Here is an 18,266-nt window from a genome sequence, read left to right as displayed (position 1 = left end):
CTAACCTTCAGGGTAATCTAGTAAGGACAAAACTAGCCTTTGATTTTATTTTTTCCTCATATTTTAATTGGGTTTCTGTTCCAAGCTAAGGAAATCGAACCACCAAATTCTAAAGATCTAGATTCAGCTTCAGTTTTCAAGTCTCTTTGGGAAAAAGAGGTGGAAAATCAATGGATATTTTTAGCAGGAAAAAAAGTTACCTCTGATCTTCATCATATTAGCCAAAGGAATAGATCCCCCCAAAAGGATCAATGTTAAAGACAGTTGAATTTTAACCCCCCCGCAAGATTTCTCTCTCCATATATTCCACAAAAAAGTTCAGGATAAAAGCATTGTTTTTAAAAGTTCTATGATTAGTTTGGTATCAGAGTACCAAATGTTACAGGGTCTTCAAACTGTCATTCTCTACCCTATTTCCCTGAATGTATCATGCACCAGGCTAGGGGAAAACAAAAGCAAAACACCTTTATTTTTCATATATAGAAGCATCATGAAGTACCAATGGGTTCTGGAATCAAAGAACCTTGGTTCAAATTAGTGCCTCTAATACTTAATAATTATATTCAATATAGCCAGACACTCTGCTAAGTTTACAATTTATCTCATTTGATCCTTACAATAACCCTACTATTCATATTTTGTAGGTGAAACTGAGGCAGGCAGAGAGATTGTGATTTTGTCCATGGTCAATACATTGGATAACTTTGAGACCAGATTTAAGCTCAGGTTTTCCTGACTTCGATCCTATTCCCTATGCTACATAGCTAAGCAAGTGTAGATACTATAGTCAACCAACCTTTAATTAACCTTATCTGTTCAATTGAAGGAGTTAGAATAAGATGGAGAAGTGGAAGTATTTCCTACTTTTCCTCTCCCTTTATCAGTGATTATAATGAATTCACCTTTTAATATTAAGGTTTCAGGCAGCTAGTTGGCACAATACATAGAGCACTGGCCCTTGGAGTCAGGGGGACCTGAGTTGAAATCCACAGTCAGATACTTAATAATTGCCTAGCTGTGTGACCTTGGCAAGTCACTTAACCCCATTGCCTTAAATAAATAAAATTTTTTAAAAAATCAAGGTTTCAAAGTTTTACAGAATGTTTCATTTGAACTTTAAAAGCCAAGATGTTGAGTATTTTTGTCTGAAATGCCAGAGGAAAAACTGTAAGACCTTGTTGTATTGCTTTGCATATTTCCAGATAAATTTTCATATGAACATCTTTATACCTTGGAAATCACAAATGGGCTACAAATTTGGTGTTTTTGTGGTTGATGATTATCATCTTAGTCTTAAGAAAGAGATAGAGAATAACACATGAACAATACAGATTAAATTTACAAACCTTTTGTATTTTGGTGGGGTTTTTTTTTTTTTGGTAATTTTCCTTTTTGGAGAGCTCAATTGTTGAACATTTTACCAGCATACTCTCCTTTTCCCCAAACAACTCTTCCTCGTCCTACCTTGTACTTTGGGAGAAAAGATCCAGAAAAAGAAAACAGTAACTCTGATGCTCTTAGAAACAAAACAAAATTTCCTAGACTGCAAAGACATTTATACCCAGAGCTTTCCTTCAACTGGGATGGAGGTAGAAATTGGTTTATTTTTTAATCTCCCCTAATTTCATTTCAATTCAATCCTTGAAGCATTTCCTAAGAATTAGCTAAGAAAAGTAGGTCATATTAGTAGAAGCCTAAAAGAACTCACATTTCTATGATTATGTTTATTTCTCCAATGATACCTATCTAATGTATTTGTCTTATGGAATTGATCTGCATCAAAAATTAATAATCATTATAGGTAGCAATTTGGTGACTATTCTCTCTAAACCTAATGGGGACATCAATTCAAAGGCATCAGAAAGAATATCATCCAAAATATACAGTATATACTCTCTAACATAGCAGTCTCTTTTATAGCTTCATTTTAGACTAACATAACCTCCTTCAAAAAAAAGGTTCATGCATGCACACATAATGACAGACATCAGAATAAATTTTAATGGAGGCTTTATCATATACAAATTTGGTGGATTTTTGTGTAAAAAGATTCCCCAATATTAGGAGACTTCACCAAGTTTCAACCTGTTGCAAAGGTAATTAGAATAACAGCACATTTGTTATTTCTCTTAAGTTGAAGCCTTTGTCAAGGTTGTGTTTTTGTGTGTTTGTGTGTATGTGTGTAGTGTGTGTATTGGTGTGGGGTGTGTCTGTCTTTCTCTTTGTGTGTGTTTGTGTGTGTGTGTGTGTGTGTCTAGCTACAGAACCAAACATTCCCAAAAATGGATGTCTACTGTTGTACTTAAATAACCTTGTCCATCAGAATGTGTGATCTGAAAGGTCATCTCTGGTTTGTTCAATCTAAGAAGGGGATGGCCATCCTCCCAAACTAGGATGGGGGGGCAGCAGTCTGGCAAAGCATATCTGAAGGGGTTCTTGAATGGGTTTAAGAAGGTAAGCCACTGTTCTGTTCACAATTAAGGGAGTTGTAAGCTTGCTTTTTAATTGCTAAATTAGTCTTCATTAAAGTTAAATGTTAATGAAAGCTAGATCTCACCTTCTATTCTCTTTAAAAAGGGGCTTTAAGGGAAAGGTGAATTTCCAATCACTTGTTACAGGAATACAAGTTAAATATATATATATATATATATATATATATATATATATATATATATACATATATATATATATACACACACACACACACACACACACACACACACACACACACACACACACACACATTAGAAAGGCAAAATTCATTCTTCACAATTGAGAAAATGAGAATGAGTTTGTCATTTTATTGAGTTGAGATGAGGGAGTCATCTGAGTAGTCATGAGAAGTAGAGCAAAGGTGAGTGAGAGAGAGAAGCAGATCACTTTAATTTGTGATGTGGGTCTTTCATACCCCTCCCTCATATCTATTGCTTTCCTCCACCCATTCTCAGTTCAAGCTCCAGGGAAAATCAAGAACCATCCTTGGAAGAGGTGGTGAGTTGATTTAGGTGTGAGTGATGGACTCCAGCTGTACAAGCTAGGGATTATGCAGGGCCAGAAATATAAGTATTTTCTGAAGAAGTTGTTGACCTGTGTCTTTGAGGAAAACTTTTCTTTGTCATCATCATCATCATCATCAGAGGAAGATCAGAAAGATCTTCCAAAATTCAAAGGAAAACTTCTCCTGATGGAGGAGACCTCCCCAGAGGAATTGCTGTTCTACTAGTCAAAAGGAAGACCAGATTCCCTCCAAAGGTATAGCAGTCTACTTTTCCCAGCCACAATTTGACCGACCATCAGAGTCACCCAGAACTGAAGAATGGATGTAAATTGTACAAATAAAGAAGAAACCCATTCTGGAAAACAACAATAAAAGACTTCTCCAAGGAATTTCATTGCTCACGCACTTCTTGGCCTGGTTAGAAACGAGTCCCTATGGACTTTGGGGTTCAGAACTGAGCAGGTCAAGAATAAGACACTACCTGACTGGAGATGAGTTAGAGCTCTGGGCTTTCTTTGCTAGGGCTTTGCACTGTGTGTGTGTGTGGTGGTGGGGTGTTTGTGTATGCGGTGGGGGGGGGGCGGTATTGCCTTGTTCCTTGGGGATTAGTGAATGCTGTTTTCTCTTCATGAGATTTCAGAGACTATCATCCTGGTGCCTCATCATACCTGAAATATCATTTGCTGGCTTCTTGGACCTCGGGCAGGGGAGGTTCCACTTGTTGTGATACACCCCTTCTTAGGGTCTATCATTCTCTCCATCCTCTAAAAGGTCGCACTAGATCTAGAGAACAAATATTGATATCCTTTTGGTGTGAAATTTCACCTATGGGTCAGACTTTTCCTCTTCTATCACTGTCATGATACTCCTTCCTTGTCCCTTCTTGAATTTTTATCCAAGCTAAAAGTTTCTAATTATAGCTTTTCAAGAGAATAAGAGTCTACATGACACTTAATATGTACCCTAGAAATTAAAAAAACAAGGTCCCAGATGAGTCAAATGGGCTTATAGTGCCCATTTCTGGATATGCATATATAAGTGAGTGAGAGATAAGAGGGAGCCACTTTTTAAAAGCTGTTCAAAGAGATTCCACTTTTCCCCATGTAAAGAAACTAATTCATTGTTTAACAATTCTGCATGCCAGCTTTTATCTGACTCAGATTTCCCTACCCACAGTCTCCTCCCTTTTATTCTTATTCCAAGAGTTTGCCCTTAGAAATGAATAGCATAGGGGCAGCTAGGTGGCACAGTGGATAAAGCACTGGCCCTGGAGTCAGGAGTACCTGGGTTCAAATCCAGTCTCAGATACTTAATAATTAACCAAGCCACTTAACTCCATTTGCATTGCAAACCACCCCCCAAAAAAGAAATGAATAGCATAGAAATGAATGTGTTGACAATAGTCATTTCCTTTTATAAGCAAGTTCCTTTCTGGGAAGGAATCCATATCCTAGTGGTCAGTGTTACCAATGGGATTTGGGGTGGCCAATTAAAGATAGAAATCAAGGGTTACTGAAAGATGACAGGAGAGAAATTTTAACCTGTTTGCTTTGCAGTATTTTATAATAACTCTTGAGCAGTTTTGAAATCCCAGGGAGCACACAAATTCCTTTGTCTTTCGGTAACCCTCAATTTTGATCTTTAATTGGTGACCCCCAAATCCCATACACTACAAGAGCCTATAGAGGGAGATAGACAAGCGGATGGACTTGCAGAGAAAGAGTGAGACAGAAGCTGGAGGGGTGGGGGGTGTCTGGAAGCAATAAGCATAGGAGGGCCCTCAACTCTTTTGTTAGTCATCTTAGTCATGTTTGAATCTTTGTGATTCCAATTGGAGTTTTCTTGGCCAAAATCCTAGGGATGGTTTTTTATATTCTTTTCCAGATCATTTTATAGTACAGATAGGGAAATTGAGGCAAGCAGCATTAAGTGGATTTGTCTCCCATAGTCTCAGAAGTAGTAAGTGTCTGAGACTGAATTTGAACTCAGGTCTTCCTGGCAACTCTAAATCTGCCTGACCCTAATATTCCACCACGCTTTTTAAAGTGTACTCAAACACTATTCCTACCTTCTAGACACAAATAAGAATTACTCATACTTTTGAAGACAGGAGACAATTAAGTGGTGCAGTGGATAGAGCACAAGCCCTGGAGTCAGGAGGACCTGAGTTCAGATCTGATCTCAGATACAATGATTACCTAGTTCTGTGACCTTGAGTGAATCACTTAACCCCATTGCCTGCAAAAACAAAAAAAGAAAAAAAGGATTATATCTAAATTGTCCTTACCAGGGAAGGAAGAGAGATCATTTTGATTAAATGGTGGAGAACCTGAGGTAGAAAAACAAGAGGTACCACAAAGCTTTAGAGTCAGAAAAAAACTTTATAGAGCTATAGAACCACTTAATAAGAGACAAAGGCCTAGAGAGAAGTTGGAGTAAGTGGCTGAGAAGGCAGTCTGTCCTCCCAGAAGGGCCACTCTACTATAAATTCAAATGGGAAGACACAAATGTCCTAAGGGCATAAAGGCAAAATAGATAGCAAGACCCAGAACAGTTACCTAGACAGATTTGTAAGGTCAGAATTTGGGGGGGTTTGGGGGTAGAGGCAAGCATCAACCTAGAGAACCTTAGGAGGCAGTAGCAGAACAATTGAACTGGTAGTTCAACATATATCATCAGAAGACATTAATTTGACTCCTATCTCATCTAAGCTATAAGAATGAACAATCAACTCATCAAGGTAGGGGAAGAGGAGGAACATACCCTAATGCTTGTATCTTCCTTCTGGCCCTGACTGAAACCAAATGGATGTTAGGATGATTCAAGGACTGGAGAAAGGGGAGTGGCCCCAGGGAGAACAAGGGTAGAAGGGTCAGGGTAACCCTTGGTGACCACCAGGTTTTTCTGTGCAAGGGGGTAGGGATGGTGAACAACCTATGTTATGTTCCTTAATCTTTTCTATTCAGCAAAGATTATACCCTAATGATAAAATATTAACATGCTTATGTTTCTTTTATACCAGAGATAGTGATGGTAGGCCCAGGCTCTGATGCATTGAAGAGCAGGCCTGTAAAAGTTGCCTCTACACTCTAGTCCTTCACTTGCTGTTTTGTTCAGATTACAACCCTTGAGATAAACATTTTTTCCCCAAATGAGGACATGACCATTATTTCTCATCCTCTCAAGACCCATGCCTTTCTCTTCCCTCTACACCCTAAGCCCCTCTACTCTCCCCATTGCTCCAGCTGCCTGGTGCCCACCTCCACCTTCCCACTGACATCACAATCCAGGACTCTATCCTGGCTAACAATGGCCCTCAACTATAAAACACCTTCCTCTGTAAAGCCAGACCAGACAGGAGAGGAGAGGAGTAGGTTGCCTTTGACCTTCACTTGTGTTCCTGGGCACCAAAGATGCAGGCACTCCTTACTGCTCAGGGCCAGAACCAAAGCAAATCTAGGCAAGAGAGTCCAAGACAAAACAGGAGCCAGACTCACAGCCAGAATCAAAGCAGGAGTCACAGTAGAAGCTCCAGTCCAAGCTCTAGTCCACCCAGGAATTATCATACTGGGACAGCACACTCCCATTGATCCACATCCCAATCCCATTCCCATATTCAGTCCCCCCTATCATTCCTGTCACTCCAGAAGTTGCCCTAAAAGAAGGAAGGCAACAGGGGTAGCAAAAAAGGCCAAGAAGGCAGGTCAAAATATGAAAGAAAGAAACAAGCAGGTACTGGAGGGGCTAGCTACTCTTGGTCTCCTCATCCCAAAAGGCTGCTGTTCTCTATCTCTTTCTCCTCTCCTCTCCAACTGTCTTCTTAACTCTTGGGCATCTTACCTCAAATATTTTGAGGATTCCTAAAGGAAATTCAAGCCTTGGTTTTGAAGACCTAATCTTGACCTTCAAGTGGCACCTGTGCCCCTCTAGATGTATGAGATAATATCTATCATGTCTCACTATGGAGATCTATTTTTCTGGTTGTGTCTTAAGTCAATGGAGAAGCCATGATGGTGTCAAGTCCCTAAATTTATCAATAAATATCAACCTCAAAGTACATTTATAGTAAAAATTATAAAAGAGAGAGAGAGAGAGAGAGAGAGAGAGAGAGATAAGAACCTGGAGATTGTGTTTAGACCTGCTTTTTTGGATTCCATCTCAGTCCTGAGGAGACTTGATCATCTATGCCCCTTTTGTAATGAGAAATATTCTAACATCTTACCTCACCCCCCCCCCAGCCCACCTCTGCCCCCATCCCATTGACATTGGTTTTCTGTCTCACTGATGAGAAGACCAATTTGAAAGCTAGGAAGGAAGAAAATGAACTTTTTACAGGAACACATATCAATGGTGATTTCTACACGACCTCTTAAAATATAAATGGAAAATGGAAGGTTAACCTCCGTTGATGATTCTGCCATTTCACTTCCACCCCAAGATAATAAAGGTCACTGTTGTGAAACCAAGAAAATCACCATTTTGTTTTTTGGGGGTTTTGTTTGTAGGTTTTTGGGATTTAGATCTCTCTCTTTCTCCCACTCAAAGGGGTCAAAGAAATCAAAAAGCAAAATTGTGTTTAACAGGTATCGAAAATATTAGATAATTAGTAACAAATTATTCCTTAAAATTTACCTATTATCTCACCAATCAACTAGGGAGTTTTTTGAATTAAATTTTTTTCCTTTCAAGATTCACTTCATATTGTCCCTCTGACATAATTTCTATTATACACAAAGCATAAACATGAGTATAACCTGAACCATATTAAAATGTAAATGGGAAATAAATTTAGACTGTTAATAAATGGCTAAGTGGCCCAAAGACATATATTGTGATTCAATATCCCTAGTTTTTTTGTAATTTCCCCTCAATTACATGTTAAAACAATTTTTAAGTTTTCAAATTCTTATCCTTTCACCCACCTTTCCCTGAAAATGGTAAGCAATCTGATGTGCAATCATGTAAAACATTTCCATATATGATTTAGAAAGATTCCACTTAAAAATTTTAAGTCAAATTTTAAATGTTGGTAAAAATATTTTTTAAAAAATCATGTCAGATTCAGACTTCTCAACTTTATGAAACATCACACAATAGGAAAGAAGAAAACTAAATGAATAAAGAATTTCACCAAATTTTCCCCTTTTCTTAGTCCATACATGGTATGGCTTTCACTAATTTGGGTCAGAACCCAAAAACTCTCTCCCTCCCATATGAGAAAAAATAGCAAATTTTAATATAATGTAATATATATTAGATTCACATGGGGAGGGAGAATACAGGAATGCAATCTCAAGGAAAAATTATATAAAATATTAAGAATTAGAATGCTACAAAGGAAGATATTTTCACACATCCAAACACATGGAGGAATTATATGTATAGAGAGAATTTAAAAACCTGTATGTTGAATTGGATTATCAAATATGTGGTCTGTCTTACAAAAAAAAAAGCTTTCAAGAAAGTAAAGCAGATATCTGTCAGAACTAGGTAAGACTCTTGGACTTCTAGGATGCTAGGAGTGTTAACTGTCTGGTGTTGCCCACTATTGCTGAACATACTTTGAAGGATGGCGAGAAGGGTGGGGGAAATTCAGAGAAAAAGACAAAAAAACTCCTTGGGGTGAAAGCAAGGAGAGAATGATAGAGGAGACTGGCAAGGACAGAAAAAGTCAAACCCTTAAGGGTCTTCTGATGTGAGCATTTCTAATCTTATTAACTACAATTTATAACCCACCAAGGCCAAGTTTAAACTCCCCTGGATAGGCAATTGTTTTCACAACTATTACTTCAATTTAATAGGAACTAATGAAAGTGTCAAGCCCTAATGACAGAGTAGAAGCTTAAATTATGAGCCTAAGGATTCAAGAGCTGACACTGTGACCGGTCAAAGTATAAATATATTATGAATAAGGTACTTCTTCCTTTTTCTGACCTTCAAATTTGATTGGCATCATGGTATCCCTACCTAACAGAAGCATCTCAAACTGCCTTCTCAACCACAGGGTGAAAGGATAATGTGACCCATACTACACAGGTTGTTCTCTAAGTAGCTAAATTGAAAAAGACTTGGGGGGGAGGGGGGAAGGTGTCAATCCTTGACTTCTAAAGTGTATAGAATCTGCTTTTTAAGGATAGTGACTCTACTGACCTGGCAAACATTGCAAGTTGACTTTTCTAGAACAGTGATTGTGACTAATTATATTCAAATTGCCTGTCAGTCAAACTTAACTCCTTAGCATCTTTTGATTTGTCACTGATAATCCAGAATTAAAAAAGAAATACTTGGGGGAGGCAGAAAGGAGAAGAGAGTCTAAGAGTGCTTTTCCTCCACACTATGCTCAATCATTCTCTTGACAATAGGGTTATTGCAGGCTAGCAAGTATATTTTGTACAATTAACCTTCAAAAACTTTCCAGGGGCAATGGATGGAGCACTGGCCCTGGAGTCAGGAGGATCTGAGGTCAAATGTGACCTCAGACACTTAATAATTACCTAGTTGCGTGACTTTGGGCAAGTCACAACCCCAGTGTCTTTCGAAAACAAAAAACAAACACCAAAACGTCTACTTCCAGCTCCAGCTGAAAGGTATAAAATTAAGTCTTACTCAATTCAATAGTTAGCATCTGGGAACTGGATTAAATTTTGTCTGACACATAATAAAATAAGCAACTTAATACTTTTCTTAAACAGAATTATAATTTATTAAAAATCAGTATGCATAAATACTTTGAAGATATGAAATAAGGTGTGGGCTCTGTCTTGGCAAGGAGGGGGAAGGGGAGAGGGGGAAGAAAAGGGAGAAGAAAAGAAGAACCAGTATTGCATAAACTTTTGTGGATACAGTAAGATGTATGAAAGTTCTGTCTGAAACAGATGATGGATGACCCCTTAGGGAAGGAAGGGGGAGGAAGAAAAGGAGGAGGCAGGAAAGAGAGGGCAACAAGGGGAGGTAAGGAGAGGGGAATAGGAGGGGGAGAAGTAGAAAATAGGGACGAGAGAGGAGGAAAAGAAAGAAGAGAAAAAAGGAGAAAGAAAAGAGAAAGAAGAAAAAGAAAGGGAAGGAAGGAAAGAAGGGACGGAGGAAGGAAGGGAGAAAGGGAGGGAGGAAAGAAGGGAGGGAAAAGGGGAAGGGGAGGGAGGAAGGGGGAAAGGGGGAAGAAGGGAAGGGAGGAAAGAATCTAGTTCACTTAAGTTCCATACTCTTATATACTGGCTGTGCTTGAAGCTTTCTGATTGCTAACAATAGGGAAAATACTGACTTCTTTGGTGGTAGTTTGGTTTAGGAGTTCCCTGTATTGGAACCAGATCTGCCCCTATTTTGTGGGGAAATTAACTTTGCCCTGGACTAGTACTGTATAAATTGTATTAAGTCTTCTTACTTACTTGTCCAGGAAAGGGTGTTTTTGTGTGTCTTTCTGTGTGTGTTCAAACTTTTCCCCAAATCTCAAATGTATGTCATCCTTAAGGCCAGACATAGATTTAGTGATCACTTAAATTGCCTTTTAAGTAGAGAGCTTGTGAACAGCTTCTATAATCCCTATTTTATAAAAACTTATGGAAAGTTTATCTTTGTGTCATAATGTACAGTATGATTTTTATGATTTTATAAAAATATTGATATATATGTATGATATGTATGAATGTCTTTCTTGCTTTTTAGACATCCCCAAATCAAAAAAATCATTCTTTCTCCTCCCTCCTACTTCATGAAGCTCCATTAAGAAAGTTATCAACAGTATGACCAGGAAGGATAATGACCATTGTTGGAAGGGATGTGGGAAATCTGGGATACTATTACACTGTTGGTGGAGCTGTGAACTCATCCAACCCTTCTGGAGAGCTTATTTGGAACTATGCCCAAAGGGCAACAAAAATGCACATACCCTTTGACCCAGCAATACCACTATTGGGTTTATACCCTGAAGAGATGAGGAAAAAGGGTAAAAACATTACTTGTACAAAAATATTTATAGCAGCCCTGTTTGTGGTGGCAAAGAATTGGAAATCCAGTAAATGTCCTTCAACTGGGGAATGGTTTAGCAAACTGTGGTATATGTATGTCATGGAATACTATTGTTCTATTAGAAATCAGGAGGGACGGGATTTCAGGGAAACCTGGAGGGATTTGCATGAACTGAGGCTGAGTGAGATGAGCAGAACCAGAAAAACACTGTACACCCTAACAGCAACATGGGGGTGATGATCAACCTTGAAGGACTCACTCATTCCATCAGCGCAACAATTGGGAACAATTTTTGGCTGTCTGCAAAGGAGAGTGCCATCTGTATCGGGATAAGGAGCTGTGGAATTTGAACAAAGTACAAGGACTATTCCCTTTAATTCGGAAAAAAAAACCCAGATGTCTTATGGTTTGATCTGGTTACCTCTGAGAATTCTGTTCTCTTTAAGGATATGATTTCTCTCTCATCACACCCAGTTTGGATCGAGGTACAACATGGAAACAAAGTAAAGACTGACGGAGTGCTCTCTGTGGGGTGGGGGTGGGGGGAGGGAAGCAAGATTGGGGGAAAACTGTAAAGCTCAAATAATATCTTTAATAAACATTTAAAAAAAAAGAAAAAAAAGAAAGTTATCAAACCTCTTCCCAAATTCCTTGCCAGTGATACCAAAAAAGAATTTGGTGATTACTTTATTAATTAATAATTACATTATTAATTTGGTTGCTTCTTTAAATAAAGATGAGAGAGGGAACAGAGGGAACTAGCTTCATAAAAAAATAAGTTGTTTACGTGAGTAAATTGAGCATAAAAAATAAATTGTAAGGAAACATTCTGATAGCCATTTGCTATCAGAAGTAGAAAAACAGAATCATTTTTCAGGGTGGAGGGCTACCAAGAATAATTTTATCCATTCAGTCACCAGGAAGATGAGTTTTAAGCTAATAGAAAGCTTGTTCTACTTGTTTTATCCTCTTGTCAACATGCCCCACTCATTTCTTCAATGACAAAGTGGGGTTCTCCTAGCTTCTGACTTATCTACAACAAGTTTCAAAGGGACTCAAGTCTCAGTGCTTGGCATTTGATCCTGACACTTTGGATCTTCTAGCTTCCTGTCTCCAGTCACTTCTAAATCTAAATTCAAAAAGGCAGCAGCAAAACAAGCAAAAACTCTAAGAAGATAGTCAATCTATTCTCTACCTTTTTGCAGTCCTATTCCTCCATGAGATTTAAAGCCAAGGGATTTGTGTAAATATGAAAAATCAGAGAGAACTTGTCATGATCTTACAGTTCTATTGAGAAAGACAATTATACAATTATACAACTAACTATGATCCAAAGCAAAGTTTTAATAAAATAAAAATAAAAATAAAAAGAGAAGTAAAAGGAGAACAGAGGGGTGAAAAGTCCAGGAAAGAAGATTTTGTAAAAAGTAAAGAATTAGGAGACAAGGATAGAAAATGCACTTGTTTAAATACTTGGAAGTACTGAAAGAACTTTGCAATGGCAGTTTTGAAAGATAGACCAACCTTGAGTAGCTGAAGTAAAAAGAAAATAGAGCCACAGGAGTTGAGATTCAAGAAATTGGAAACAAAGGTCATCATCAATGTCATTGAGATATCTCTGAAAGATAAGTGGCAAACAAGAAAGAAGAGGAAAACCATGAGCTTTATGCTGACAGTCATTGAGACTGGTTGTATTCTGGAAATAAATAGAGAAGTGACAAGAAATAAAGAGGGAAAATCAAATGGCATGAACTTCAAATGAGAAGTCATTATGGCATGGAAATAAGCCATGGAGAGATGAAGTCTGCCATTTCCTCATTAAGTATGGTCATATGGAAGATTTGAGGATAGGAGAGGGGAGAAAGCAAACAATCATTATCCCTCAAGGGGAAAAGCCAAGTTTGAATTTATTCAAACAAAGAGAGGAGGAAAGGATAGAAGATGAAGGAGAGTTTGAGATGCCATTTTCAAAGGTCTGAAGTCTGGGAGGAGAAAGGTAATGACTGGAAAGGGAAAGGATGGTGACTGAGGAAATGATAGGGGCTAGGGTGAACCCAAAGTTTCAGGGGAGTTAACAGGAAGAAGAGAGCTGTACTGGGGAGGTTTGGGCATCTAGAGTCAGGAGACTGAACATAGAGGTAAACTGAAAGGGCAATGTTAGGGAATAGGAGCAAGGGATCGCCTAACCTCCTACTTTAGCCCTCTTAAGTGAGGTTAATAGCCATGCAATGTTTCTTTGTAGAATTTAATAAGCCTTATATTTCTACCCAAGTCCCTCTGCAGGAACCAAGATTTTCAACTCAAAGGCATCCTTGATGCCAGCCAACATGTTTTAGATCAGAGAAAGGACACAGACAACCAAGAAGAAAACATACTAAGTCAATATACAGATTGGTTAAATAAAATTACAGGACCCCTCCAGTCCCAAGTAAAGCAAATGCAAACAGCCTTGGGAGGTAATCAATTAAACTGTTCTACCAATACTGAGAACCACCTCCCCCCAGGTTTCTTATCCTCAGCAAAGGGGTTAAGTAACTAATAAAATAGCTGAGACTGATTCTTGGACCACAATATTTAAAACCCCTTGAGGTACCATCCAGCTCTGAGATTTTGTGAGCCTGAGAGGAGGCAGAAGTAGATGTTAGTATCTGGAAGGGGATTCAGGTCAAGTCATGAATCTCAAAAAGGTTAGAAGAGACAAGAGGTTCAAGATGCTGGCCTATCTGGCAATAAGGTTTGAATCAGATAGCAAATAAGCAGCTTCAATTTGTCCCATTTACCAGCTTCAGAACTAGCAAAGGCTTCACTACTCCTCTGTCCTAATTCCTTTCACAACTCACTATTTCTGACTACTACCCTCTTTCCATGGAATCAGCAGGTCACAGCTGCTTCCAGAGTTTAGATCAGACCTGCTTCCATAATTCAGACCTGTGATTCCCTAACATTGCCCTATCTTTTTAACCAGATGTCCACAATCCCCACCCATTGTCCATTCAAACTCAGAACATTACTGAATTCTTCCATCTTTAGATCCATTACCCTACTCTTTCACTTCTGTTTCACATTCACAGGGGTGCCTCTGCCAAGTCCTTTGACCTTCCTGTTTGCCTTTTATTTCTGACTAGGATAACTATAGGTAGCTGTTTATGATAGGAGATTTCAGAGGCTTTTAGAAGACTGTCCCTGTTTTCCCCCAAACTCCTGGGAAATAGGTTTTCTTTTGTGAGTGAGAAAAGAAAACCAAAAAACACCAGGGGCTTAGAGGATAAGGAAAGTTTGACATTTAGAGGAAATCAGTTTTCCAGGACCTATCCTGATTTTGAGGCAAAGACCAGGGAAAAGTCAGTCTACTCCAACAAGTATTATTGTTCCATTAAAGCACGCATCTTCTGCTGGACAAAATGTAGTGGTAATACATAACAAAATTAGTACACAACAAAATGAAAACTAACCTTTGACCTCAAGGAACTTCCCAAAGAAACAGAAACCTATTTAAAGAAATCATTTTGCAGAAGGTTTACAAAAGTACTTTGTCCACAAGAGTTTGTCTCTACAGCACTGTGGAGGGCTGGTGATACACTAGTTACTATTATTCCCATTTTATGGGCCATACAACAGGGGTCCTTTACTGGCACTGCCAATACAAGCTCCAGAAATGAAACTATCCCTACTGCCAATGAGGCAACATTCTAAAAAGAAACAGATATAGGGGGCAGGGGAAGTGCTTGGGTTGGGGGGGCAGCATGGGAAAGAGGAGGAGATTATTCTCTGGAGTTGAAGTGGGGGTGGAAAGGAGACTAGGGGAAAGAATGAGACCTAAAAGACTCTGACTTCATTTTGTCTCTCCTCTCTCTCTCCCCTCCTGGTTTTTGACCTGTCTTCTGTCCAGCTGCTCTTAGAGCATCAGATGCCTCTGCACTTGAGTGTGGGCTGGCCTCCCTAACCACAGTCAAGGCTGCCCATGATACAGCTCCAGACCTAGGCTGCAATTATATCAGTAGACTGGTTTGCAAAACTCGGACAACAAGAGGGCCACCCACAACCTCAGCCCCCGGCTGCAGCAGGTGACTCATAATCAGTTCTGAAGCTGGGTCTAGGAGGAAAACACCCACAGTTCTAAATAGTTATATCCCAAGAAGGCCAATCAGTCACTGAGACCTGCCCACTCCCCACCTCCAAGCAGGAGGAGTCTGATGGAAGAGGGGAATTGCCCTTCTTCTTAATAATCTTTATGAGTTAAGTGATGAAATTCTCTTGATCTCCTCCAGTGGCTTCCCAGTCCCTACAACAGTGGTGTCAGACTCTATTAGAAATCTGGGTCACTAAACCATATATAAGAATTGAGTATTGGCTTAGTTTGAAAAAAAAGTAATATCTATCTTTTGTGTTTTTATTTTGTTAAATGTTTCCCAATTGCATTTTAATCTGGTTTGAGCCATACTCAGGAGAGTTGTGACATGAAGTCCATGGATTGCTTGAGTATTTAACAATTCTGTCCTAGACAGTTATGTCTAGGGCAGAGATGTCATGGCATAACATAGACTATGGTAGAAACTGAACCCATGATTTATAACTAACTCCTTCGTGAGGAAATTTCATCCAGTGCAGGTCTGCATCTAACTCCTAGCCCAGAACATTGAGCATGACTTATCCAGGGTCACACATAGCCCATGTGTCAAAGACTGTACTTGAAATATTTCCAAGGCTACCTCTTAATTCACTATGCCAAGCTGCCTTCATTATAAACTCATAAAAAGGGGTAGCTAGGTCCCATAGTGGATAAAGCACCGACCTTGGAGTCAGGAGTACCTGGTTACAAATCCCGTCTCAGACACTTAATAATTACCTAGCTGTGTGGCCTTGGGCAAGCCACTTAACCCCATTTGCCTTGCAAAAAACCTAAAAAAATAAAATAAAATAAAATCATAAAAATCACAGGACATTAGAACTGAAAGAGACCTTAAAGATGAGTTAATACAACCCTCAGATGAAGAAACTGAGACCCTAGTGAGATGCCTAAAAGGGTGCAACGTCAGAATCTACAGTCAAGTTTTCTTAACTGATTTCTGTGCTCAAATGACTGAAAAATAATTAATTCAGGGTTGAATAAATAAAAGATCCTCAAAATACATGTTGATAGAGGGTCATGAATGGATGGATGGTTGGATAGATGGATGGATGGAAAGATGATTGGATACATCATGGATGGGTGGATGGATCATGGATGAATGGATGGAATAATTGAATACCTCCTATCAGAAGGTAGGTTAAATAGAGCACTGAATTTGGGAGTCAAGATAACTTGAATTCAATCATTGGAAATTATTATGTGCCTTTGGGTAAATCATTTATCCTATGTCAGCATAGTTTTCCTTATCTTTAAAAAAAAAGGTTGAATGAGATGATCTTTAAAATCATTTCCAGCTCTAAATGTAAACAATATATTAGTTCCTAAGAAATAATAACCCTTTCAGAAGGTTTGCTATTGGACTTAAGGAGGTAGTGTTGGAAGCAGTATTGTTCAATATGGCTTATTTTGTACAATCACACACTTTTATATATTTGATTGACCTTAAATTCAATAACCCTATTTTATAGAAGAGGAAACTGAATATTTAACTTACCCAGGGTCTGTTACTAAGTTAACTGCAAATTCTGAAATAGAACCCAGACCGTTTCCAGTATTCTCATTGCATTGAGTGGTGAAGCAAAGATGGTAATGTGGAAAGGAGGGAAATTGTCAGAAACCAGAATACAGCTTTCAAAATCCCTCTTCCAAGTGTATTTGAATACTTCTCAGACCCAGATTCACACTGGGGGTCTGAAAGGGAGCAATTAGGGGATTTTTTTTTCTTTCTATTAAATCCCTTGTCTGGAGAGAATAGATAGGTCACCTCCAGAAGCTCTCTCTTCCTTCTCAGTGGCTACGTTTACCATCAAAGTTGACTGTTTCCTGAACTTGGGTTTGTAACCCAGCTTCTCTCTCCCCCACCTCCACCTCTACCTTCCCCCTCCCTTTTCTGAAAGAATGAAACTGCGGTTTGAGTTTTTTCTCTATGTCTGTGTGTCTTTGTGTGTGTGTGTTTGTGTGTGTGTGTGTGTATGTGTGTGTTCTCTTGGGTTTCAGGACTCTTTTTTTGTTGTTGTTAATTCTAAGAGTTGACTTCAGGGAAACTGAATGTGTGTTTGTGTGTGAAACTGTGAGACATGAAGGAATATGGATAACTGTGTGGTAAGAAGTCTGCCTGTCAGTGAAGTCAAATCCTCCGAATTCCAACTAATTTGGACCTTTCAACTAAGGGGATATGTGTGTGTGTTGGGGGGGGGGACAGCTTGGGGAACACAAAGGTCATTTAGCAACTGAAGAAGATGTGTGGGATCCAACAGAATGGCCATAATGGAGTGCTATGGAGGTTATGGGAAAAAATAAAAAGGTAAACTCTGGAGCATGGGAGGCCCTAACTTGTGTCTTCCATTTTAAGAAGCAAAGTCCTTGGAGGATCTAGTTAAGCTTTTTTTTTTAAATGAGGAATCTGAGGTCCAATGAGGAATCTGAAATGATCAAAAGTCACTCAAGCAGCAAGAAACAAAGCCAGGGATTTTGACCTGAAGTATTATAATATTTCCATTATATAAAGAAGGAAGGGAAAGACCAGCTTTTATCACTGGGCTCCACAAGACCCCAGAGTAGGTCCAAGATTATAGAAACCCACCTCTTCTCTCTTACTTTACTCTTCAACATAAGTCTGTAGGAGCCAGCAATTAGCCAGTTAATAAATATGTATTAAGCCCAGCATTCTGCTAATTGCTAGGGATAAAAAGAAAGGTAAAAGTAAGGTTTTCCTTACTGTCATGGAATCCACAATCTAATGGGAGAGGCAACATGGAAACAACTATATAGACCAACAAGTTATTTAAATAAGGGAAGTCACAAGCATTAATTGGGATCAGGAATCCTTCCCATGAAAGATGAATTTTTTTCTGGGATAGGAAGGAAATCAAGAGACCAGGGGAAAAAAGGGGATGAGAAGGGGTCATATTCCAGGCATGGGAAAGAATCAATGAAAATGACTGGAATCTAAAGATATAGGCTTGTAGGAACAGGCAGGAGATCAGTGCCACTAGATCACAGAGTATATGGGGGACAGTAAAAGGTATAAGAAAATTTGAAAGTTAGGAGGGAGCTAGGTTGTGAAGACTGAATGCAAAATAGAGAATGTTATGTTTGTTTCTAGAAGTGATAGGGAGCTACTGGAATTTATCCTGTATTTGTTTTTTGTGTGTCTGTGTCTGTGTTTGTGTG

At 38.9% G+C, this 18,266-nt stretch overlaps 1 long non-coding RNA gene across 1 annotated transcript; it reads right to left on the bottom strand.

Moving 5' to 3' along the window:
• Positions 1–1,387: 1,387 nt before the first annotated feature.
• Positions 1,388–5,927, bottom strand: LOC141495261 (uncharacterized). Its single transcript, XR_012470711.1, has 4 exons — positions 5,762–5,927; positions 5,286–5,327; positions 3,667–3,781; positions 1,388–1,470 (listed from the first exon to the last, which is right to left on the bottom strand). It is a non-coding gene; the product is annotated as an uncharacterized LOC141495261 (long non-coding RNA).
• Between the last annotated feature and the right edge of the window lie 12,339 nt (positions 5,928–18,266).

Source organism: Macrotis lagotis, chromosome 8 (genome assembly GCF_037893015.1).
Source record: "Macrotis lagotis isolate mMagLag1 chromosome 8, bilby.v1.9.chrom.fasta, whole genome shotgun sequence".
Taxonomy (NCBI): Eukaryota; Metazoa; Chordata; class Mammalia; order Peramelemorphia; family Peramelidae; genus Macrotis; species Macrotis lagotis.
Note: the sequence above shows the minus strand (reverse complement) of the source record. Positions and strands in the feature narration are given on the sequence as shown.